The sequence below is a fragment of the Sinohyriopsis cumingii genome, chromosome 15 (genome assembly GCF_028554795.1).
Source record: "Sinohyriopsis cumingii isolate HCF-2022 chromosome 15, ASM2855479v2, whole genome shotgun sequence".
NCBI lineage: Eukaryota > Metazoa > Mollusca > Bivalvia > Unionida > Unionidae > Sinohyriopsis > Sinohyriopsis cumingii.
This window is the reverse complement of record NC_142975.1, coordinates 37845861-37870995: the sequence shown is the minus strand read 5'-3', so window position 1 is coordinate 37870995 and position 25135 is coordinate 37845861. Positions and strand designations below refer to the sequence as shown.

The 25135-nt window shown below is 36.5% G+C and overlaps 1 protein-coding gene and 1 non-coding gene across 5 annotated transcripts in view; both read right to left on the bottom strand.

The window, feature by feature from the left end:
- LOC149781629 (uncharacterized) overlaps positions 1 to 25135 on the bottom strand; it is a 155902-nt gene that overhangs the window by 58713 nt on the left and 72054 nt on the right. Inside the window, exon 1 of one of the 4 annotated variants that reach the window (XM_089935692.1) lies at positions 8651 to 8854. The exons of the other annotated variants lie outside the window; for them this stretch is intronic. The gene's annotated coding sequence lies outside the window, so the exon portion shown is untranslated. Of the gene's footprint in view, positions 1 to 8650; positions 8855 to 25135 lie in introns of those variants that run through there. 4 annotated transcript variants of the gene reach the window in all.
- On the bottom strand, positions 14460 to 14533 carry Trnap-ggg (transfer RNA proline (anticodon GGG)). The gene has a single exon. It is a non-coding gene; the product is annotated as a tRNA-Pro (tRNA).

Here is a 25135-nt window from a genome sequence, read left to right as displayed (position 1 = left end):
TAGTGGAGGCAATAAACACGTTACAGAGCAATAAATATAGGCTCCTGTCCATTTATTCCACACAAATTGTGTTGGCAATGAACAAAATTATAGGGCAATAAATTTAGTCTCCGATCCAGTTATTCTACATAATTCGTGGTGGTAATTAGTAAATTATAGGACAATAAACACAGCCTGCGGTTGACATATTCAACACAAATTATGGTGGTAATAAGCACATTATAGGGCAATAGATTTATCCTCCGATACATTTATACCTCATAAGTTGTGGTGGGAATAAGCAAATTATAGGGCAATAAATTTAGCCTCCGATCCAGTTATTCCACAGAAATTGTGGTGGTGATAAGTAAATTATAGGGCAATAAATTTAGCCTCCAATACATTTATTCCTCATAAATTGTGGTTGTAATAAGTACATTATAGGGCAATAAATTGAGCTTCCCATACATTTATTCCTCATTAATTGTGGTGGAAATAAGTAAATTATAGGGCAATAAATTTAGCCTCCGATCCAGTTATTCCACAGAAATTGTGGTGGTGATAAGTAATAGATTTATCCTCCGATACATTTATTCCTCATAAATTGTGGTGGGAATAAGTCAATTATAGGGCAATAAATTTAGTCTCCGATCCAGTTATTCCACAGAAATTGTGGTGGTGATAAGTAAATTATAGGGCAATAAATTTAGCCTCCGATACATTTATTCCTCATAAATTGTGGTGGTAATAAGTACATTATAGGGCAATAAATTGAGCTTCCGATACATTTATTCCTCATTAATTGTGGTGGAAATAAGTAAATTATAGGGCAATAAATTTAGTCTCCGATCCAGTTATTCCACAGAAATTGTGGTGGGAATAAATAAATTATAGGGCAATAAATTTAGTCTCCGATCCAGTTATTCTACATAAATCATGGTGGTAATAAGTAAATTATAAGGCAATGAACACAGCCTCAGGCCGACATATTCAACACAAATTATGGTGGTAATAAGCACATTATAGGGCAATAAATTTAGCCACCGATCCTAGTTATTCCACAGAAATTGTGGTGGTGATAAGTAAATTATAGGGCAATAAATTTAGCCTCCAATACATTTATTCCTCATAAATTGTGGTGGTAATAAGTACATTATAAGGCAATAAACTGAGCTTCCGATACATTTATTCCTCATTAATTGTGGTGGAAATAAGTAAAGTATAGGGCAATACATTTAGTCTCCGATGCAATTAACAGAAATTGTGGTGGTGATAAGTAAATTATATGCAATAAACACAGCCTCCGGCCGATTTATTCCACATAAGTTGTGGTGATAATAAATAAATAATAGGGCAATAAACATTGCCTCCGGCCAATGTATTCCGCAGAAATCGTGGTGGTAATAGGTAAATTATAGGACAACAAACATGGCTTCCGGCCGATTTATTGCACTCCTACAGTAATGGCTAAATATACGTTACCAAGCAATACAATTCGGACCAGTTCGGTTAAACAATAATGTAGATACAATGCTTACAATCCGATTAGCTTAATTTTACACAAAGTATCGGATTGTAGCATTAAGATAACGTAAAGATGATCATAACCTTATCCGACCTTGGGACTCACTCAAGTATGTATTAATGTTCAATTTGTTCTAATTTGCCTCTATGGGGCATTACTACCACTTTGGTTAATTGCAGCATAAGAAACAGCTCTCCTGGCTACGACGTTGCTACCAATTTGCCTCAGTGCTTCATTACTACCAGTCTAAATCAATGCGACATTACTACCAGTCTGCCTCACTGAGACATTGCTACCAGTCTAAATCAATGCGACATTACTACCAGTCTGCCTCACTGCGACATTGCTACCAGTCTAAATCAATGCGACATTACTACCAGTCTGCCTCACTGCGACATTGCTACCAGTCTAAATCAATGCGACATTACTACCAGTCTGCCTCATTGCGACATTGCTACCAGTCTAAATCAATGCGACATTACTACCAGTGTGTCTCAGTGCGACATTACTAACAGTCTGCTTCAATACTTTACTATCAGCCTCATTGCGATATTACTACCAGTTTGTGTCAGTGCGACATTACTACCAGTTTTCCTCATTGCGACACTAACAGTTTGCTTCAATGCGACATTACTACCAGTCTGCCTCAGTGCGATATTCCTACCACTTTGCCTCAGTGCGACATTGCTACCAGTCTGCTTCAATGCGACATTACTACCAGTGTGTCTCAGTGCGACATTACTACCAAAATGCTTTATTGCTATATTACAACCAGTTTTTGTCAGTGCAACATTACTTGGGGTGCTCACCAGTTATTATGTAGTCTTGAGAGAGTGACGTATGTAAGGTGAAGTTGTTTGCATTTAAAACATGCACAATGGAGAGAATATTGGCATACCTCTATATTACATTAATGTAATGTGGATGATATTTTTTTGGATATTGTACTTTTGGAAATTGTACATGATCTAAGCACACTGCTAACTAAAAATACCGTTCCTATGTGCCAAAAAATCAGTATGAATTAGTCTAAAGTACACTATCCATAGCAGCTATTAAAATAGGGAAAATGAAATTTGCCAGATTAGACAATACCAGCTTCGGAAAGTGCAATGAATGAATTACCAAATATATAAAATATAAAAAAAAGTTATCCGCTCTTTTTTATACAATTTACCTCTGAAGTTCAGGAAGTGAAAATGACCAAGTGGAGCTATCACTTTTTTGAAAGGTGCACATCTGGAGTAAGGCCAAGCTGTATACTCTATAACCCATATTACACTCGTCAATCGTACACCAAAATAAAGGGAATTAAAGGTTCTTTGAATTATACCTAAGATATACAATGCCTTTTTTAAATAGCCAGTATAACCAGTGAGGAAATCCGGGGAAATTTGTTTTCTTTAAAATTCTAGCCCTATGCAAAATGCGAAACTGTAGAGCGCCACCTTAAAACAAATATAAAAAGGTATGCAATTATTGTTTTATTTTCATATCATTATGTGTGATGTTCTGAATAAAATGGTACATTAATATTGATGTTAAGCATGAAAATAAGCTAGTTATTCTCATTTTGCTCTTGCTTACATAATTTGCCATGAGGTATGTTTAATAAGTAGTGACCTTAATTATGGGGAAACTAGAAATCTCAGAATATAGGAATATCGTCAACTTAAATTTAAAACTGTTGCAATAAGTAAAAGAAATATAAAGTGAAAATGTTTCTTTTCATTTATTTGCAATGAAATGAAAAAATAAATGATGAGAAAGCAAATTCGCTTCTTCCATATTAAACAATAGGCAAATATTTTACACTTTGACCATTGATCTTTATGAACCTGATCTGTTCCATCCCTTTTTAAGCTGTAAAATTTATTGTTGATATCTCATAAATATTTCTGGCTAGCTTCATGTTCCTGTCATTCAGTCCAACATCGGTTGCTATGTTGACAAAATGTAATGTGCATTTTTAAGAAAGCTCTCTTCTTATCATCGGGGGTAGGGCTGGACTTGTTGGAGACTCTGACACTCATAAATACTGTTCTGTGGGGGGGGGGGATACAGGAGAATTATTTAAAAGGACTGTTTTGATGCTTGCGACTTAAATGTTTCAGCCATACAATCAAAATTAAATCATACAATAATAATACCTATGTTCTCTTTAAGGGGCGCTCACCAGTTATTATGTAGTTTTGAGAGAGTGACGTATGTAAGGTGAAGTTGTTTGCATTTAAAACATGCACAATGGAGAGAATATTGGCATACCTCTATATTACACTAATGTAATGTGGATGATATTTTTTGGATATTGTACTTTTGGAAATTGTACATGATCTAAGCACACTGCTAACTAAAAATACTGCTCCTATGTGCCAAAAAATCAGTATGAATTAGTCTAAAGTACACTATCCATAGCAGCTATTAAAATAGGGAAAATGAAATTTGCCAGATTAGACAATACCAGCTTCGGAAAGTGCAATGAACGAATTACCAAATATATAAAATATAAAAAAAAGTTATCCGCTCTTTTTTATACAATTTACCTCTGAAGTTCAGGAAGTGAAAATGACCAAGTGGAGCTATCACTTTTTTGAAAGGTGCACATCTGGAGTAAGGCCAAGCTGTATACTCTATAACCCATATTACACCCATCAACCATACACCAAAATAAAGGGAATTAAAGGTTCTTTGAATTATACCTAATATATACAAGGTCTTTTTTTAAATAGCCAGTATAACCAGTGAGGAAAGCCGGGGAAATTCTTTAATCTTTAAAATACTTGCCCTATGTAAAATGCAAAACTGTAGAGCGCTACTACTGCCAGTTTTCCTCATTGCGACATTGCTACCAGTCTGCTTTAGAGCGACATTACTACCAGTCTGCCTCAATGCGACATTACTACCAGTCTGCCTCATTGCGACATTGCTACCAGTCTGCTTTAGAGCGACATTACTACCAGTCTGCCTCACTGCGACATTCCTACCAGTCTGCCTCAATGCAACATTCATACCAGTTTGCCTCAGTGCGACATTATTTCCTGTCTGCCTCAGTGCGACATTCCTACCAGTCTGCCTCAATGCAACATTCATACCAGTTTGCCTCAATGCGACATTAATAACAGTCTGCCTCAATGCGACATTAATAACAGTCTGCCTCAATGCGACATTACTACGAAAAGCTGAACTTATATCATCACATCTTGCCTTACATTTGATGAAATGATGACTATCATAATGAATCAGCAAAATGTAAAAAAAAATTATAAATATTAGATACTAACGAGTGCAATAATAGCAAATTTTTCCCTGTCCAAATCAAAAGCATCATAAATTCATTCATATTTTTTACTAATTCTGCCAAACTATCACCCTTCCGTCTATATTAATAATTCATACGTCCAATAATATGCATCTTCGAACATACAGTGACACATACATACATCGGCTATAACAAGCCATACACTTTCCAACAAATCAGATCTGATTATGTCAACACCTACTTTTATCATGTAAATATGTGCATGAGTCTAGTAATAGATCAGTTCTGTGTATCTTATAGTTTAATTGTTAAAGGTTAAAAATTAGAAAAGGTATAAATGTAGTTTCGATTCTAAATCGTCCACTATATGCAACATACAATGCAGTAGATTTAGTAACAATAAATATAAGACCTTTTGGCAATCACTTAAATCCCTCCTTATAGATTCTAGGTTATCAGAATATATTTGATTCCAGGTCTACCATAGGGTATAAATTTCGGTATAATAATAACAACATTAAATTTTTATAAATGTTTCCGTACCTATGTAAATATATTAAATCAAGAAATTTGCAATTACTGGAATCGGAAAACAGTTTGGATTTATTGAAGAAACATGCTACGCCACCCCCACCCCCCTCCGAATTTCGTTTAATGGTAAGTTGCACTAAGGTAAGGTCTTAAGAAAGGATCTCGTCTGGTCTTAAGAAGTGATCTCGTCTGGTCTTAAGAAATGGTCTAGTCTGGTCTTAAGAAGTGATCTCGTCTGGTCTTAAAAAAAGATCTCGTCTCGTCTAAAGAAGTGATCTCGTCTTGTCATAAGAAATGATCTCGTCTCGTCTTAAGAAGTGATCTCGTCTTGTCTTAAGAAATGATCTCGTCTGGTTCTTAAGAAGTCATCTCGTCTAGTCTTAAGAAACGGTCTCGCCTGGTCTTAAGAAGTGATCTCGTCTTGTCTTAAAAATTGATCTCGTCTGGTCTTAAGGAATGATCTCGTCTTGTCTTAAGAAATGATCTCGTCTTGTCTCAATAATCATTAATATAATGCTTTCAACAGGTTTGATTATATTTTCGTACACGAAATAAAACTGAGAACATCGGGACTATTTTTCCAAAGTAGAATTACACACTAGTAATGAAAGCAAAGTTTGGCGTTAAATAAATCTTTGTAAATAAATGCAACCTTTGCCAAGCAGGGTAAAGCGCTTCACAGATATGTGAGATCACTACTAACACACTTAGATATGTGAGATCACTACTAACACACTTCAGTCTTCTCAGTACAAATATGTGAGATCACTACTAACACAATTCAGTCTTCTCAGTACAGATATGTGTGATCACTTCTAACACACTTCAGTCTTCTCAGTACAGATATGTGAGATCACTACTAACATAATTCAGTCTTCTAAGTACAGATATGTGTGATCACTACTAACACACTTCAGTCTTCTCAGTACAGAAGTAACTAAACTAATGTTCTTGGGGTATAGTTCGGATATATTAAGCGATATAATAATTAAGTGTAATCAAGGATAAACGAAGAATTAAACGAAAGAAAGAAAAAAGGAAAAATGAAGTAGATCAGAGGTTAATGTTTCACCCCATCTGTATGGAAATGTAGACAATAGTCTTTGTCAATGCAGGTGGGGTGGGGTTAGGAAGGGTGCAACAGGACCTGATAAGGTAAAGTGTTTTGAGTTCTTTCCACAAATTTTAAAAGGGTCCCGACTTTCCTCAAAAGGGAACCAAAGCAAAAGTCTATGTGACTGTTTACTCAAAGTTTGTATAATACACAATACACGTGCACAAAAATAAAACGATTGTCAAATTTCAAATAAAAAGTGACTACATTTGTGTATATGTGTGTGTACATTTTATAGCTTGTGGGTGAGTCCAGAAACCCAGGAAACCATAGTGATTCGGCCCTGGGGGGGTATAAAACGTGCACATAAGAAAAATCTTTTTCTTCAAGTCAACTAGCAACCACGCCATCACAAAACTATAATTTCACACCGACTTCACATTTGTATGACCCAACATAAAGTCTTTAGAAGTAGAAGATTGGTACTTTAAGCTATGTACCACAAACACGACCAAAACTCCTAATACAAGGAATTATTCCACTCTCAAAGTGCTTATCCGTGAAAATACATCGATAATTCCTTATGTTACGAAATTATGGAGGATTTATTTTACGAAACTAATTGGTGCTACCATAAAATCTGGTGAATACGTTACATTATGCCATTTGCTCCAATGACCTGGGTAATTACTCGGTTTGAGAAATGTATTCCCAACACCGACTCCCTATAATCAACAAATAATCATTAAAATCGAATAAAAATTATAAACTGAGAGTTAAATACTACTAACACATAACCCTAGATATATTTCACCAGGCGTTCATCATCAAAGAGCGATAACAATAACAGAATAAAACTAACATAAAATTTATTCTCTGGAGCCACCTGGGTTCTTTGTTCGAAAGTTGTTGACATGTTTTTATTGCCAGCAATATGACGATTCTGACAACTTCTACTGTCTCCACGTTTATGGTTGGGTCATTTCACTTTTGAAAATTAGTTAGGTCTTTTCATCTCTTCCGTACACCAAATGACTCGATTGAAAATCTCGTCTGCTTTTATATCCCATCATGACAAATATTTCCTTTCATCGTTTGATTTCGTGGTGAAAACATTATGTGATAAACATAAAATTTGGTTTGATGTTTTATGACACAGCAGTACAAGTTCTTTATTTAGTGACGATGCGATTGTTTTAAAGTGATTTGCCCAAGGACACACCATGGTAGCCGAAATGGGGTCCTTGTGGTAGGATTCGAACATGAACCCTTTTGGCACGCTAACTAATGAGTCGCCACGTAAAGAAAAGCCAAGGGTATATAAGTTACGATCTCAAAATAAGAAGCAACATTTTCATTTTCTGTCGTCTTGTTTCAGCGTCAAGAAGAAACTTGTACAGTAAATATTTCTGCATAGAAACTTTAATTTCAGAGCTAAACCAGTTATACGTGTTGATGATTAATTAATATGACTCACAGTCTCGAACCTTGCCGTCAACGGTAAAGCACATCGACAGCAATATAATAATCGAATCACATAATTAAAACATGGCTGTGTTCAAAGAAAGATGCTACGTTTGCGGTATTGGTTTGCTAGGAAGGGCCGATATACTACGATTACCATTATTAGAGTCATTAGCCAAACTTATGCAAATGCACATAGGTTTTCATATTATATTCTAGGTCAGTTTTGAGACATGTGGCAACAATGAACTACTATGAATTTAATTAATTATTATTATATTTTATGGATCGTTTAATTGCAGAACTCAAGCAGTAACTTATTGTTAATGTGTACTGCCACTACTAATTCATATTGACGTGTGTCAACAATTTTTGTTTGGCTGAGGCTCAACATTTGTCGAAACTATAAAATATTTGAAGAAAATTGCATCAAATTCTAATGACTCGCTACATCGATTGCGTCCAACCTAACAATTTGCCACTTTTGTTGCTTCGAATCCTAACAATTCGCTACTTCGATTGCGTCGAAATTCTAAGGACTCACCACGTCGATTGCGTCGAATCATAACAATGTGCTACTTCGATTACATCAAATTCTAAACACTCGCTACATCTACTGCAGGAATTATTCCTTGAAGCTATAAATAATTTGCTTGGTTAGAAATAACCTTGTTATCAAATGAGATCCGCGATAAATTTTTTTAGTAATTTGCTTAAATATTTTATCAATTCAATGTCATTTTGAAACATTTGATTGACGTGCTGGTAAGTTTCTTGTACAACACCAGCGGCACGTTATCCGTAAGAACAGAATATGAAATTGACAAAACCTACATACCTATATCCTTGTTACCTCACAGTGATCGTCATGTAGTCTATCTTTCCAATTATCTATGTATCCGTATTTAACTTTGAAGTTGAAAACGTTTCTAATTTAAAACTAGCTTTGAGATTTATCCACTGATAAATATAACTGGAAGAGACCTTTAACAATCGGTTGCAAGTCAAACACGAGACATTAGAAAGGATCTCCTACCATAAATGAGTCTATGCAATGTTCATTGAAAGTTCAATAACCAAGAAATACAAATGTCAACGCTTGATTTGGTGTGCCTTTATATATTTCAGCGCCATATTTAATAGCTGGCGACTCTCCCTAATCTCGTAATTTATGATGTTATTTACCTTCTTTGCACGACATGTGTATTGCATGTGTACAGGAGAAGGCACCATTTGGTAAAATCTAAACTAATTTGTTTATTCTAATGTTTTTACAGGGTTTTTAAGAATATTTATAATGTGTCTTTCATTATGAAGAATACGAACTATAGTTTAATTTTTGTTTTCCTTTTAAAACGTACCAACTTGAACAAAACAAGTTAAATGGTTACAGAACCAGACATTGTAGCAGACAGCAAAGAAACACTTTATCTTTCAAACTGTATGTCACAATCGTGGAATGACTATTTGCACCTTTATAATTTGGTTTTGTTTGGTGCTTTGTCACACAGCAATAAAATTACTTTATTAAGTACCGAGGCAATTGGAATAAAGTGCCTTGCTCAGGGACATATCACGGCAGCCGACCCAGGCTGGTCCGGTGTAGGATTCGAACTCGCACCCTTTCGGTCTTGTGTCACACGATAACCATTAAACCACCGCGGCTCCGCTCCTTTAGAATATTAAAGCTGATAGAAAATACTATACTAAATTACACCTGTATCAGCATCGAATTTACAGTCATAAGACCTGGTAGAATATTCTATGGTACACTTGTCACTGTCCGTCCCTCATATTGCTTATCAGTATGTCCGAGCATGAGTATATAGCTAATTAGCTGGACACATTAATAAATGGATGAATGTATGTATATGTATGTAAATGGTACATTGATTACTAAATCAGATAGATAGATAGATAGATGTTAATGGATGTCTGCATGGATGAATGATTAACAAAGAATTTAGAGACACATTTTGGGAACAAGCGAGCTAAAGACACGATCTTTTGTTATTTAAAACTCACAGTGGACACTTAACTACATTGTCAGATTATGTCAATTCGATACGCTTACATTGTCACTTAAGTGGACACTTAACACCACCAAATCAGATTATATAATTTCGATAGGTTCACGGTGTCATAAAGATAGCCCTTACAGGACACTTAATTACACTAAGTCAGCTTATCAAAATTCGATAGGTTTACGGTGTCACTTAAGTGGACATTTAACTACAAGTCCGATTATGCCACTCTGATAGATTCATTGTGTCATTCAGGTCGTTGTTTCTCGTTTCTTCAAAAGTCAGTTGGAAATCTTAAAAGTCATTCATTCAATTATTAGAAAGTACCAGAACACGTTTTAACCCATTATTCTAAATGTTGAAGATACAATTAATGTCACTGCATATAGTAGATATAAAAGTATGTAATTATTAATGTAATGTAAAAAATCATTCATTTTGACAAATGGAACGTTGTTTACGGTCTCCAAAGCCCTGATTAAATAAACTTGGACAGCAAATTTAGCCTCTCCTCTTGAGGTGTTTAAGTAGAATTCCGTTTGTATCATTTACGTTCAAGTTTGAGATGATAAAATATCGATCAAATCAAGCAATATCCGATATATAATTGCTATTCTTCATTTAATATCAGTTAATTTTATCCTTGTCCCATGTAAATAACTCCAAATGTACAGTATAAAAAACCGAGTCAATATATGTACATAATAATTATTGAGGTAAACATCCTACAGTTTCAATATAATTTTGTAACACACAAATACCGCAGTTAATGTCTGTCCTTTACCTACAAATGCTTGTCAATATAGATAAAAGAGAGGTCTTAGCTTATATTACTTATATCCAGTGCATCCGAGGTTCAACTTAGTTTGATGTTGCCCATGCAATTATGTTACAAACAGTACTAGACACCTCACAGCATGCCTCTATATTGATTATCGTTGTTGATTATGCAAGTGATCATGTAACTTGGAACTTGAGCTATTTTTTTTTTCTAGCCCAGACATTTGATTATCAAACATTTTGTAGGTATTATGTAAAAAGTAATTACTTTGAAAAGGTCTAATATACTTTGTGATAAGTAGTAAGGAATGGACTAAAGACGATACACATATGTGAAGATAACAAAATCTCGTCATCGCTCAGAAATCTTGATTGAAACATTTATTACTTGACTTGAAAATAAAATTGCTTCAATAAAAAATTGGTACTGCCATAAGGGATATAGTGTGTTTGATTTGTATTTAAATTTAAACCAATTCTCTTTTTAACTACCTTAAAGAACTCAACCAAACTTGAGGACAATAAAAAGTTATTTAGTATATTATATTTTTTTTTTTATTAAGAATTAAGATGGATGTGCCTATATTAAAACACGTTGTATATTGCGTAGAACATGTATATACTACGTGTAAGATCGGCTGGTGGTCGATACGATTATAGATGTCCTTGAATGTCCTTGATCTTATTTGTCATATCAAGATAATTTATTCATTCAAGCAAAAAAATGACCTTGGAAATGTATAGCCCAGACAAACGGAAGTTGTGTGATTTGTAAAAAAAAAATTCAGAACTTATTTTTTACTCCGATATCTGTAATTATCCCGTTTGTGCTGTATATAATGTTTACATTATCAGTTTTAGAGCACAAGCACTTTAGCGTATAGAGTACAATCTTCTTGATCGGATGAAACGGTAAGTATGTCTTAAAATTCCCCAATCCAATGTTTAAAGTCTAGGCTTAGCTTCAAGGCTCTCGGTGGTGATATTATAACCTGAAACATATTATTTGCTGGCAGAGGCGTTCAAAAGGTAAATGGCGCCCTCGGCCAGAGGCGTAAATGGGGCCCAGGGGAGACGATGATGGCTCAGAGGCCATAATACGAGGCCTGATGGGCCGAAGCCGAGGGAGCGTTCTTGGCAGTGACGTCACTAGGGTTGGGGTCACCCAGTGCGGTAACTCATGGTGTCACCCCATGGACCTACTTCCTGCACAAAAATTCAAACATTTTATAGACAGTCATTTTGGTGTCACCCCCTCTGATTGTGTCACCCGGTGCGGTCCGCACCCCTCTAGTGACGCTACTGGTTCTTGGGAGGGCACAAGCGCCCCCCCCCCCAAATAGCTAAGGGGTTTGAAGTAGCGCTGCGAGCTCCCCCAGAGAAGCCCTGTCGACCAACGATTTTTCTGCAATTTAATGTCATTTGTTGGCTTTTCATGCTTTTTATCAGCTGTTTTCTACCCCACCCCACCCCATACCTCTGGCGCTCGGGGTAATCGCCCCGTCGTCCCGCCCCTCGCCACCTTCCGCCCCGTTAGTTTGCTACAACTTGGTGGACCTTCATTTGTTCTTGAAATAAGACTTACTGTATTCCACGTAAAGTCAGTTGTAGCATGTATTAAACATTGTACAATGCTAGGACATTTCGAACAACTAGGACTTCCAACCGATGATCCCCTTTTAAAAAAATTGTTTGGATGGGTGGCAGGGTGGGTGGTGCTGTTGTTAACGGCACTTTTAACACATTGGCATTATCATGCCGAGAAAATAGGAACTAAGTGTTTCTCACAATGACAGGTAGCTGAGCCGAATTACCTTTAAGCTTTTATACCAGGGGTCACAAATTGAAACCACCCTGAGTGCCGCATGAGGGTATTTTCGATGGGACAATGTCAAAAGGGACAGCGTGAGATTACCAATGAATTTGAAATGGATCGTAACGAACTCTTGTTTGAAACATACACGTATTTCCTTTCAATCTCCTTGAATATGACCGTAACATCTTTGTATAAACTTTAAACCAACAAAGTATACTAAACACATGAATTTATGAATAAGATCCGTATGTATATATTGTCAAGGACTAACACGCACAGAACTGTCACATGAAGGGGGGGGGGGGGGTCTTGCAAACATTTTGGTTGTCTTCGGCCTAAATCTGACAATGTTAAAAAATACACTTTAGATACCCATTTATCCTTACATATTCTGTCTGATGCTAAATACAAAGTTTCAGTTCAATGTTTCGTATTTTTCACCCTGAATTGTCGAATTGAACTCTTTAATAAAATAATGTTTACCTTTAACAGAAAATACGAATAAAAGAATCAGGACCATGAATTGTATTCAATCTACATTTTAAATTAAACCTACGCTGTTTATTACTTCTATTAAAGGCTTTTGAAAAAAAACCTCCATCAAATTTTGTACGACGTACACAATAACACGTTCTTTATACAGATTATCATGTACATGTAGAAGTACAAATAAATCGTTGTTTGCGACAAGCATGTACGTAAATCTTGATGTAGATTTGATTTCTGGTCGATATAATATGCTAAACAACGTCCAGAGTTTTTTTGACCAAAACGTCGACAGAGGTTATTTTACCTCCATTAAGTGATGTTTTACGCCCATTCAATGGAAACCGTGTGCTTTAAAATTAGACTCAGAAATTAGCTTTTTGGAATAAATTAATGCTATGATACTATTTAAGTAAGTTTTATATCAATGCTTTTTAGACATATTCTGTGATACTGTTTAAGTAGTGTTTATTTTCTCAAGCACTTTTTTCCAAATGATAAATACTCACAGGAATAATATTTCTGTTTGGGGGTTATATGTATATTTCACGCTGTCCCTTTTAACATGTGGTGCCCCGAGTGGCCGAGTGGTCTAAAGCGCTCACAGTCACGGAACATTGCCATCTCACCTCTGTCTGCATGGGTTCGAGTCTCGGTATCGGGTTCGGTATGTGAGATAGCTTGCCAGAAGCTTCTCGTGGGTCGATGGTTCTTTCCTGGGTGTTCCCGGGTTCTTGCTCATCCATTTATACTGGCCGTCATGTATAGCCTATCTTGTGCTGAAAAATGGCGTTAAACCCTACAACAACTACAACTGCAACTATAATCGATGTAGAATTAACGTACATATTCCATTTCGTTTACCGTTTCTGACAACAATAACCTTACACTAATGAGTGTAACTTCTATATCTGGTTAATTACGATGTTAATAGTCGCTCATGGTATCACAAAATCAGAAAATAGGCACGCATTTTTACATGACAACCATACTTGAATAAGTATAACTTTTAGAAGACCTAGAAGTTAATCATGTAGAGGACGACATCGCAATAGATGCAAAGTGACAGAATGCTATATTCTAAAAGGATTACATTTCTCATCAAAGCGTTTAAGATAAAATCAGTCATATCGCTACATCAGAGCAATATCTATCTGTTAAATCCACATCGACCCATTTAAAAGTAAGATAAAACTGATAGTAGTAGCATCATATAAAGAAACCGCGGTATGATATCAATCCCCTAATATGGGTTTTCCCCCCGACGAACACAAGTTACATGTGTGTGTGTGTGTGTGTGCGTGTGTGTAATTTGGAATTTTAACGTAGCTTTAACAGTTTTCAGTGATATCGCTAAGATGTATGCAGTGTGACAGTTTTATAGTGATGGTTAGCATTGGGGCATCATGCAGCAGACATGTAGCATGATGTCCCACCAAGTAACATTATCCTGACACCAGGCCGACCAGTCCTAACACTAACATCCTAATGCTTAACGCCAAGCGAGGCAACTGTTAGTACCGTTTTTATAAGTTTTGATATGGCTCGGCCGGGGATCGAACCCATGACCTTCCGCATCCCAGGCGGACGCTCTAACCACTAGGCCACCAGAGCGTGCTCGCTTATAAGCCAAGTCTAACCGGAAACAACACGATATTGATCTGTTGTCTATTAATACGCCGTCATATTAGAGTCTGTATTATCGGTGCAACTGAATAATCCTAACAAAATGCAGAGACCCAGATCTTCCAGCGCATAATGCGTTGGCAGGTGTGGGTCATTGATATATACACACAGTGTCATTATGCTTTGTGGCTGACACATATCTTTATCCTTTTTGATGCCGAAAGGACGGAACATATTTTCCTGCAACTTTGGTGGTCCTCTTCTTAAATCGGATAATTAGAATGCTATCTGTTACAAAACATACCTATTTATTATCACATGTTTGAGCCGACGATAAGCATGCTTATCAGCACTACACACCCGGACGTGAACTATTTAGATGTTTCAGCCCCCTCCCCCCCCCCCCAAAGAAGAAGCACAATGTATTTGGATGGAGACATTTATGTCTACTATGGGTATATCAAGCTGCGTAAAAAAAGGCAGGCCCAGCCCTAGGGCAAGGCGAACGAGGCAACCGCCTGGGCCCCGCGCTTTCAGGAAATCAACTTCGCAATGCAATTTTTTTGCTTGGGGTCCCGCTCATCGCTTTCTGCTTTGGGCCCCGCACATACTAGGGACGGGCCTGTAAATAAGACCTAGCGATAGTGTTGTAACAGTTCCCAGTGACAGATAAGTAACTGCTATTAAATAAAAAATCTCTGTCTTCGTGTCTATTGATTACTTGCAATGGAATAATGAAGGGCAACCTATTTTCTTTCATATAGATAATGACTATGAAGGTATCTCTTTACACCAGTAACACTTAAGTCATCACACATTATGAACTCATAAAATACTATATACTGGCTTTCCTATGTTAAGCAATACCATGGATCGGCATTTAATAGATATAGGATGGTAGAAAAGATAAATTCATCCTTTACTTATCTAAACACCCGGCAATTCTTGTTTGTTGACACAACCATACATTACTTAATCCTGGCTAGAAACGATATTAACTCTATTATTAAGCCCGTCATGTTTAGGGTGTGTATTTAGTTCATATCCATGGTAAAATCGCATCATACTAATTGATCTAAAGAGACCGTAAATAAAACAAAAGAGACTGATTCACCAACCACACCCATTTCAATATGTTTAGTATGACAAAGCAATTGCCTGTAATTAGGATATCCAATATACGTATATTGTTTTAATATCCTTAATATGCAGTACGCAATGGACAACCTGATTCGCAGTCACAAAGAAGGAAGCGGTAATAATGAATGGACACTTAAGTATTTAATGGGCACAGTGGGCACAGAAGTACTGAATAAACACAGAACGGACGCAATTAATTAATGGACAGGCGATGGACACAGACTAGATGCGTGACAGGGGCCCCGAGTGGCCGAGTGGTCTAAAGCGCTCTCCATTATGGATCACTGCCATCTCACCTCTGTCTGCTTGGGTTCGAGTCTAGGATTCAGCCAATGTGGGTATGTGAGAAAGCTTGCCAGTAGCTTCTTGTGGGTCAGTGGTTCTTCCCGGGGTTTTCCCGGGTTCTTCCTCCACCGTTAATACTGGCCGCCATGCATAGCCTATCGTGTGCTGAAAAATGGCGTTAAACCCGACAACAACAATACCAGCTAGATGCGTGACCTAGCCCTACTTACCTCACAGCTCTCCAAAGAGAAAGTAACACGGATTTGTCATTATAATACAAAACAGGCAAGTCAACATGGTAGACACTTGTGAGATACTCGACCACGAACATGAAATGCTTTTAACTGAGCATTTTAACTTTGATGTCCTGATAGATGTCCACAGTGCTTTGTATGTTTTAGCTTACTACGTCATTGACTATTTACTCTTCATGTGTCGCATGCCTGTAAGGTCTCGTTCGATCACTCTTTTAATTGTTACATAATTATTGTAGTCTAAAGGTTTCTATTAAAAAATGACATCTGTGTTTATGAAACATTCATGCTAATTATTTCCCTTTATGATTTGGCAAAGACATTGCTGCAGCGGCGAAATAGAGTTATAATTTAGGCATCTAACCGTAGTTTGAACTTAACACGAAAATCTTGATGGGCGTATAACGGGTACCACATGGTAATCAGACGTTATAATTCGTTTAGTTCTTCACATAACACAATTAAATTATAAAAAAAACATCAAAAAGATCAACAGCCATCACTTAAGATAAATTAATAGTTTATTACTTGATCAGAGAAGGTCAAGTACGTAATTTCCGCGTAAAGAACCTCCATTTACATGGAAAAGTCTTGATTTAACGATTCGTAGTTGGTCTATTTTCTCCGTCCACTCCGGTGTTCTTCACAAATTAGTTTTGCAATTATTAATTTTGTATCGCTCCGGCGGCCTAGTGGTTAGAGCGTCCGCCTCGGAAGCGGGAGGTCGTGGGTTCGATTCCCGGCTGAGTCATACCAAAGATTTAAAAAAATGGTACTAACAGCTGCCTCGCTTGGCGCTCAGCACTAAGAGGTTAGTGTTAGGCCTGGATAATGTAACTGGGTGGGACATCATGCTACATGTCTGCGGCATGATGCCCCAGTGCTAGACATCACTATAGACTGCCACACTGCAGACATCGTAGCGATATGACTGAAAAATTGTTAAAGATATGTTAAAAATTCTAATCACACACACATTAATTTTGTCTTGCAGTTATGAAATAAATTCTCCACCTGAGGCATATGGTATATCATTTGAACGAGGGTAATATCATCATCCCCTTTTTGTGTGACCGAAGGTAACATCCCCATACGCTTAGGGTATGATTGAAGGTAACATCCACATACGCTTCGGGTATGATTGAAGGTAACATCCCCATACGCTTAGGGTATGATTGAAGGTAACATCCACATACGCTTCGGGTATGATTGAAGGTAACATCCACATACGCTTCGGGTATGATTGAAGGTGACATCCACATGCGCTTCGGGTATGATTAAAGGTAACATCCACATACGCTTAGGGTATGATTGAAGGTAACATCCACATACGCTTAGGGTATGATTGAAGGTAACATCCACATACGCTTAGGGTATGATTGAAGGTAACATCCACACACGCTTCGGGTATGATTGAAGGTGACATCCACATGCGCTTCGGGTATGATTGAAGGTGATATCCACAGACGCTACGGGTATGATTGAAGGTAACATCGACATACGCTTCGGGTATGATTGAAGGTGACATACACATACGCTTTAGGTAACATCGGCATCCGCTTTGCGTGTGAGTGAATGTAACATCGATATAGAAACATCAATATAGGTTTGTGTATGAGAAATGTAACATCGACATACACTTGAGCTTTGACAGAAGGTAACATCGATATTCGCTCTGGGTGTGGCAGAGGGTAACACTGACATAAGCTATGGGTGTGGCAGAGGGTAACACTGACATAAGCTATTGGTATGGCAGAGGGTAACACTGACATAAACTGTGGGTGTGGCAGAGGGTAACACTGACATAAACTGTGGGTGTGGCAGAGGGTAACACTGACATAAACTGTGGGTGTGGCAGAGGGTAACATTGACATAAGCTATGGGTGTGGCAGAGGGTAACACTGACATAAGCTATGGTTGTGTGACAGAGGGTAACACTGACATAAGCTATGGTTGTGCGACAGAGGGTAACACTGACATAAGCTATGGGTGTGGCAGAGGGTAACACTATCATAAGCTATGGTTGTGTGACAGAGGGTAACACTGACACAAGCTATGGTTGTGCGACAGAGGGTAACATTGACATAAGCTATGGGTGTGGCAGAGGGTAACACTGACATAAGCTATGGGTGTGGCAGAGGGTAACACTGACATAAGCTATGGGTGTAAGGATCATCATCTAACCTAATAATAAGGACAATATGTGTTTTAATGAAGAATAAATTAAAATAGCTGAGCACAGCAGTTGTGACATTTTGTTGTGAGTGGCGAACAGCTTTTTACACAAATCCGAGCACAATTAATTGTATTTTTTAAGGAGAATATCGATGATCACTGATAATTCTTGAATTTTCAACATTTGGAGAAATTAGATTAATCTTCAGGCCAAGTAAGGCCACGGCGTGACTTTATATGCGCGTGGGGGTAATATAATGTGACCTTTAGGGTACCAAAAGAATATCTGGGTCACAAAATAAAGTAAAAATCTTTCGTTTTTATTTGTATGCATAAACAATATGGTGGATTTCTTTCCAACGGTAGTCGAATGAACATTGATAAAAACAAAAACAAAGGGCGAGTGTCACAAGCACGCACAGTAGTGGTTACGTATGTCGGAATGTGACCAATTTACTCTGCACATTTTTCTCCGAAGGCCAAACTAAAATTGGAATGAGGAACAACCGGGAAAATTCATCACGCCGTCGAATAAGAACATGCCGTTTATATGCAGAGTAAGGCACGGCAACCTATTGTAATGCAGAAAGTTCTCTTCACATTGCTGTTACTGTGCGGTACTAGGTCTTGCACAACACCCAATTAACATGCTTGGTTTGAATGATTATCCATTGATGTAAATAAATTCAACTAACCTTTTCTCTCTCTCTCTCTCTCTCTCTCTCTCTCTCTCTCTCTCTCTCTCTCTCTCTCTCTCTCTCTCTTATGAAGAGAATGTTGACAAATGCTGGTCACTCACCTGAAATAATATTATTAATCAGCAACCTTCTTTCAAATAAAATAATGTAAATGTTCGGTAACAAAAACATTAAATTTGTTGTTGTTATTGTTATAGGGTTTAACGCCATTTTTCAGCGCAATATAGGCTATACATGGCGGCCAGTATTAATGGTGGAGGAAGAACCCGGGAAAACCCCGGAAAGAACCACCGACCCTCGAGAAGCCATTCAATTTGTAAATCACTTAACCGATCTACAGGAGTGCAAATCTGTACCGGTACAATTCAAACATTCTTGATTAATTTAGCAGAAGTTCTGCATCCAGTAATCTTCCCTTCAGTGAAATATTCAACAACTGAACTGCGATATCGTCTGCCATATTCAATACTGTATCTGTCATGAATGCCCCTTTTGGAATGACTACACATTTCGGTGGAGATGTTGTAAAACAAATCGTCATTGAAATCCATGTACATGACACCTCAATTACTCCAACCGGCCCGACAGACTGAACAATGTGGCATCACACGGGAATTTCCACTGCAGATCCACTGTTTAAAAATGATGTTGCTCGTGTCAGATGTTCTATTGATCAGAAGGACTGTTGTATTTTGCATTATAATTTGCCAAAAAGTACTTATAAATATAATCGTTATTAAATTGTAGAATATTGCTTTAATTCGTGTACGTTACTTTTTTCTTGAGCAAGAATTCATACGTGCAACGTCTGTATCAGAATTACATGAAATGACGAAAGTCATTTGTTCTTTTTGTCCAGATTCTTACGCCGTCTGTATCAGAAAGTCATTTGTTCTTTCTTTTGTCCAGATTCTTACGCCGTCTGTATCAGAATTACATGAAATGACGAAAGTCATTTGTTCTTCCTTTTGAACAGATTCTTCCGCTCAAAATAAAAACTAGTTGATAAATAGAACCTTAAATATGCAATAAAATAAAAACTAGTTGATAAATAGAACCTTAAATACGCAATGGTTTAACTTTAGATTATGAAACTGGTTGAATACTTTTCAAAGTTTCTCGCCAAGGCACGCAAACGATAGAAATTTATCCACTGGTTTTATCAGTTCAATATTAAATAACTTCTCATGTTAGATCCTCTATACACGAAACACGTGTAATGAGTAATAAGACATCATCAAGTGACAAATGATGTAATAATGGCAGGCGAAAGAAAGGCGTAAAGATTTAAGGATACGAATGTATTTAAAAGCTATTTCCCTTCACATTTTTGGGGTTCGGTCAAATCGATCATTAATTTTCATCATGCAATGAATATACTTTCCACCTGTTCTCAGATAAAATTAAATTTAATAAAAGTCGTCGAAAACGTTAAATCTTTTGCTCGACAGAAAGCGCAAAAGATAAAACTTAATGGACTCGTTTGATGTGAGCAAACGTGTACCGTCCTGTTTTTATTTAAATATATCTCGTTTTGGGATTATTTACGATCATCGTATACAAAAAAAAATATGATACATTAAAATCAAATGAACTTTTGCTGTGAATGAGTTTTCTAGCCATAAGAACGTCAACACTCTTGTTGCTCTTATTGACGTTAATCTAGGACGTTTAACGTAACAACGTTATCATAACAGACATGAATCCACATTTTAATCATTGTAATTAATTGGCTCTCATCGATTCTTTATCAGTTTTATACTTTGAATCATAACTTCATAAGATAACATGGTATTTTTTCTCGAAAAACCACGACATATAGTAATAACATGTCAGCTATATTGGGAAAACACGGTGTATAGCAGGCATGTGCAATGTACAACTCGCGAGCTTGATTCTGTCTGCGACTTGTTTTTTTTTATCAGCTTATTTACAGCGTAGGCTGTGGCTCTAAAAATGGCTTATCCGGCCCTTGCACATGATTAGTCTATACTCGATAGTAATAACATGGCCAGCTATGTTAAATACCACGACACATATTAATGGCATTGACTGCAACGTCAAAATCCACAATACATACTTTTACCATGACAAGCTATGTTGAAAAACCAAGGTGTATAGTAATAGCATAGCCAGTTATGTCAAACACACCACGGTGTATATAAATAGAATGGTCAGTTATGTCGACAAAACCATGGTGTACAGCAATGGCATCGCCAGTCATGTCGAACACACCACGGTGTATATAAATAGAATGGTAAGTTATTTCGACAAAACCACGGTGTAAAGCAATGGCATCGCCAGTTATGTCGACAAAACCACGGTGTACAGCAACGGCATCGCCAGTTATGACCCAAAATAAACCCACGATGAATAGTAATGGCATACTCTTCTATGTCGATAAACCACGGTGTATAGTCATAGCCATTTTGTATTTTGGAACAAGCCATGGTGTATAGTTGTTGTTGTTGTTGTTGTATGGTTTAACGCCATTTTTCAGCACAAGATAGGCTATTCATGGCGGCCAGTATAAATGGTGGAGGAAGAACCCGGGAAACCCCCGGAAAGAACCACCGACCCACGAGAAGTTACTGGCAAGCTTTCTCACATAACCACATTGGCCGAATCCGAGACTGGAACTCACGCAGACAGAGGTGAGATGGCAGTGATCCGTAACGGTGAGCGCTTTAGACCACTCGGCCACTCGGGGCCCCATGGCGTATAGTAATGGCATTGCCAGTTGGCATGTTGAAACAAGTAACCGTATATAGTAATGGCATAGCCAGTTTGTATGTTGAAACAAACCATGGTGTATAGTAATGGTATAGCTAGAATGTATGTTGAAACAAGCCATGTTGTATAGTAATGGCATAACCAGTTTGAATATTGAAACAAGCCATGTTGTATAGTAATGGCATAACCAGTTTGTATCTTGAAACAAGTCATGGTGTATAGTAATAGCATAGCCAGTTTGTATGTTGAAACAATTAATGGTGTATAGTTATGGCATAGCCAGTTTGTATGTTGAAACAATCCATGGTGTATAGTAATAGCATTGCCAGTTATTATGAAATTATACGGTATATAGTAATATCATGTACAACTATGTCGAAAAACCGCAGTTATAGTAACAACATGGTCTGCTATGTCGAAAATCTGCGTTGCATAGTAACAGAATGGTTCATTATGGCCAAAATATTACAGAATGTTGTAATGAAATAGTCAGTTATGGTGAAAATCGTCGGCCATTATTTTTGTAGAACAGATAAAAGTCATTCCTTACATTGATGTGAACACTGAATATAACTCCGGCCATTTCCATTATAATGTAGGATTCATTGCTATCGATACATGTTATTATTCAATGATTCATTGCTATCGATCTATGATATTATTCAATGATTCTTTGCTATCAATATCAGATAAAAGTCATTCCTTACATTCATGTGAACACTGAATATAACTCCGATATAACTCTGAATATAACTATGATATTATTCAAGGATTCTTTGATATCGATATATGATATTATTCAAAGATTCATTGCTATCGATATATGATATTATTCAATGATTCATTGCTATCGATACATGTTATTATTCAATGATTCATTGCTATCGATACATGCTATTATTCAATGATTCATTGCTATCGATCTATGATATTATTCAATGATTCTTTGCTATCGATATATGATATTATTCAAGGATTCATTGCTATCGATATATGATATTATTCAATGATTCATTGCTATCGATCTACGATATTATTCAGTGATTCATTGCTATCGATATATGATATTATTCAATGATTCATTGCTATCGATACATGTTATTATTCAATGATTCATTGATATCAAGCTGTGTTATTATTAAATGATTCATTGCTATCGATCTATGATATTATTCAATGATTCATTGCTATCGATATATGATATTATTCAAGGATTCATTGCTATCGATATATGTTATTATTCAAGGATTCATTGCTATCGATACATGTTATTATTCAATGATTCATTGCTATCGATCTATGATATTATTCAAGGATTCATTGCTATCGATATATGATATTATTCAAGGATTCTTTGCTATCGATATACGATTTTATTTAAGGATTCATTGCTATCGATATATGATATTATTCAAGGATTCATTGCTTTCGACCTATGATATTATTCAAGGATTCATTACTATCGATATATGATATTATTCAATGATTCATTGCTATCGATCTACGATATTATTCAATGATTCATTGCTATCGATATATGATATTATTCAATGATTCATTGCTATCGATACATGCTATTATTCAATGATTCATTGCTATCGATCTATGATATTATTCAATGATTCTTTGCTATCGATATATGATATTATTCAAGGATTCATTGCTATCGATATATGATATTATTCAAAGATTCATTGCTATCGATACATGTTATTATTCAATGATTCATTGCTATCGATATATGATATTATTCAAGGATTCTTTGACATCGATATATGTTATTATTCAAGGATTCATTGCTATCTACCTATGATATTATTCAAGGATTCACTGCTATCGATATATGATATTATTCAATGATTCATTGCTATTGATATATGATATTATTTCAAGGAAAACTATGTAAAATGAGGTCACTGATTATAAGTTGGTAGCTGTATTCAGCCTCTGTTAAATATCTTATTGTTGTTGAAATTGTATTTTTTAAAAAAATTATATTAAGAATTCCGTGAATATCTTGCTTGGATAAACATTCTTACATATGTGTATACACACTAAGGATTGTATTACGTGTTAGCTGTCTCAAATGTCGTTCCTGACATGGATTATCAAATCCAGCTGCAAACTGAGTCTTCGTACTATCGATGCAAGCTTCTATATGATGAAGATAGATGCAAGCTTCTCTATGATGAAGATAATTGTAATTTTGAAAAATAAAATTAAAGATAGGTTAAAACACACTAAGAAAAAAATGTCTACACTATAAATTTCTTAATTTCAGGATCACAGAAAAAAAACTTTTTGCCTCCTTTGTGAAAAGATGTATCCATTTCATAATAGGTAAGTAAAACCGGACAAGAAAATATATATAGTTTTACTTACGCATGCAACTTGCTTCCTAAGTTTATCCCAAATTGACATATGCCTTGAGATTACTTCAGGAAATATAGTGCAACATATCTCAATTTATACCTTTGCATCGATTCAAAATACTACGTACCAGAATGACCTAACATAACACTGAACTAGAAAATTAACTTTCTTTTCAAGCCTAGGAAACCGCGGCAAGCAAACATCGTAAAGACATTAAAAAGGAAGGAATGGTTTGCTTAAGACAGTTTCAAATCTGAGTCAGGGATTCGAAAATAAAGTGATTAGAACTGAACATCTGCCCATACAAAATCTACAGAGATAACACGCCATTATGCTTTTCAGAAATATTTGCTTAATGTTATCTGGTGTCGCACGTCGCAAAAACAAATGACAGGTCATATCCAGTCATGGCAATTGCAGCGAAGTGCCTTGCATAGGGAAAGACAACAGTGGCCCATCAAGCCAAATCTGGGAAGAATTCAAACCCTCACCTGTCTGGTCATGCCAACTGAAACTAGTGATCCACCACGACTTATTCACTAGAAACCTTGATTGAGTCATGTAAAGAGTAATGTAAGATGATGCACGAGGCACTGCAGCGGACAAAAGCTGGTCCAGTCAGAACTTAGCCGGTGAAATTTTAATGTCATATGTCCAAAATTCCAATTTCACGTTTTGTATCAAACAGCTTGTCATTAAAACTTCATTTTCTAGGTCGAAATTTTAGATCGTATCTGTTGAATTAAACAATAGTGGTTGAAAGTCATTTTTTCTATGTCGAGGTTTTAGATTGCGTCGTTTGAATTACATGGCGGTAGTTGAAATTTGAATGTCATATGTCTATAGTTTCAATTTAACATGTGGAATCACATTGATTGTGCTGAAAGTTCCATTTCGTATGCTGAGTTGTTAGATTCTATCTGTTGAATTACA